Source organism: Hippocampus comes, unplaced genomic scaffold, assembly GCF_001891065.2.
Source record: "Hippocampus comes isolate QL1 unplaced genomic scaffold, H_comes_QL1_v1.1 scaffold140, whole genome shotgun sequence".
In the NCBI taxonomy this organism is placed as follows: domain Eukaryota; kingdom Metazoa; phylum Chordata; class Actinopteri; order Syngnathiformes; family Syngnathidae; genus Hippocampus; species Hippocampus comes.
Genome location: NW_017805115.1, coordinates 257793 through 260121, shown reverse-complemented (window position 1 = coordinate 260121; position 2329 = coordinate 257793). Strand labels below are relative to the sequence as shown.

At 43.3% G+C, this 2329-nt stretch overlaps 1 protein-coding gene across 1 annotated transcript in view; it reads left to right on the top strand.

Moving 5' to 3' along the window:
- The window catches only part of robo2 (roundabout, axon guidance receptor, homolog 2 (Drosophila)), a 294794-nt gene that overhangs the window by 39293 nt on the left and 253172 nt on the right, over positions 1-2329 (top strand). The window lies entirely within an intron of this gene.

Below are 2329 nucleotides of genomic sequence, written 5' to 3'. Positions count from 1 at the left end.
GTGCGCAGGCCGGCCCCCGCTTAACGACTCGTCATTATGGTCATGGCGTTAATAAGGCCATATTTCACGTCTCTACCGCCAGTGCTACATTTAATTACACAACGAGCTGCTGTGACAAATGAACGACTAATTGGGGAGCAGCTTTTTTTTTTTTCTCTCTCAATCTCTCTCAATGCTCCCGGCGCCCTTTGCAACTTTGCTTCATGCTTTATTTTGCCAAATGAAACGGCAACCTTTGCTTATTCATTGGTTCATCCTGAGATACACAAATTGGACCTTCTGCCATCTAGTGGAAGAACATTGAATTGAGTTGGTGAAGAGGAAATGACTGGCTACCTTTGTCAAGACCTGACGTGGAGGCTTGGGACGCATTTTTGCAAAAACTATCGTACGTACATGTTGCGTTTTAAAATGCCTCTCACGGCGCTCCACATTGCCACGCTTTGCCAGTGCCATCCGTGAAGTGCAGATGCAACAAACGACGATATCTGGCAGCAGTTCTGATCGTAAGCGACAATTGCAGAGCGCTAACCACTTCCGGTGATGCAGATCGTGCGCCACCAGAGGCAAAAGGAGACCAGCATTTTGATTTGATTTTTTTTTTTTAAATGCTTTTTTTGGTGAAAGTCAAACTGATAGGATGCTTCAGCACACAACCCCCACCCAGCCCCAATTCCCCCGACGGCCCTCACAATCAACTTGGGACCAGTCGGCGGGCTACCGGGCGATCGATGTATTGGGCACCCCTGGAGTACATAAACCATCATTTGGGGGGCGGGGTTAGTTTCCTCTGTTGTCCGCAGCCAATCAAGGATGTTCTCAATTGCCTTAAGTGCATGAACAAAGGTGACGTGACTCGATCCATAATCACGAAATGAGATGTTAAATTTGCGGAATGGTGCGTGCGTTGCCCCCGTACGTTTTTCCGCTGGTACGTTCCATGCAAGTGTGGACAACCGGCCTGCGCTTTCATCAACGTTTGCTTTTCTCCAAATTATTTATGACTCATAAATATGTAAATGTGTCCCAGCAAGCGTTGAGGGCATGGAAGGAAATGATTTTATAAACGCCGTGCAATAACTTTATTTCCCATGCATTTATTTCTCTGCTTTTGAGGCGAACAGTTTTAATCAAACATTTCCTCTAGCTCATATTTTTTTGAGGGGGGGGGGGTTACATTTGCAATATTCTCTCCTAGACGAGATGATTACGGTACCGTACGGGTTGACCAGGAAGTGATGTTCATGCATTTATTGCACCTGCTCGCTTTGGAAGTTGGAGAAGCTCTTCGGTATCCGAAAACGTCGCTATTGTGCCATCATGTGCATGCCATTGGAATGTGTGTGTGTGTGTGTGTGTGTGTGTGTGTGTGTGTGTGTGTGTGTGTGTGTGCATTTCTGCCAAATAGTGGCCATGGGGTGCATGTGTGTTTATTTGCTCAAGCGCAGATGGGACGAGGCAACGGGGAGGTGGAGGAGGGGGGGGTTATTTGTACACATTTTGGAAGTCGCCCATAACAGATTGGTGTTGTTGGAACATCGTAATTCCAACGGCTACTGTTGCCGCATTCTTTGTTTTCTAAAAGTAGCCAAGCTGTTGACGTTGCACTTTGTGTACAAGAAAATCTTTCAGTGGTTATATCTCGTCAAATATTTAGTTTGACTGTATTTATCTTTTTTTTTTTTTCCATTCGACCCAACTGCAGATGGCTTGCCGTTGCAGTTGTCCGCATCATCCAGTTCAGAAATAGAAAATAAAGTATTGTTGTGCACTTTTCCTCAAAAAACGATATTGCAGTTAATATCTATTGAAGTTCTTTCATTTTTTTGGGGATACGATTTTTATTTGCGCACATGCAAAAGAGACTCGTCCACTCTTATTGGTTTCTTCAAAATAAGAGCAGCATTGGTGAAGAAAAAATGTAAAGATGGGATTATTTTGTCCTTTCATTGTAGGTGGCCCCCCGTAGCTTTTTTAAATTTGCTTTGCACTTGTCGGCATTTTTCATTGCCTAAAAAAAAAAAAAAAAAAAAAAAGACGAACGGCACTCCTAAAAAAAGAAAATATTTAAGTGGTTGCATGCGAATCTTTTATTTATCAGAGATTTTACACTGTGCTGTTTTCTTTCTTTTATTTTTCACTGAATCTGCTTCTGTTTGCCCAAAATCTAAGCACAAAGTCCTTTTTGTATTTTTCTGTGACACCCCCAACATAGTTGCTCTCGTCTGCAAATTAATTGGACCTTCTCCAGCGTGCCGATGACTTCCCGCAGCTCAATCATTGCAGGTATCGATTAATCACTCAACCTGAGCGCTGCATTAAAAAAAAA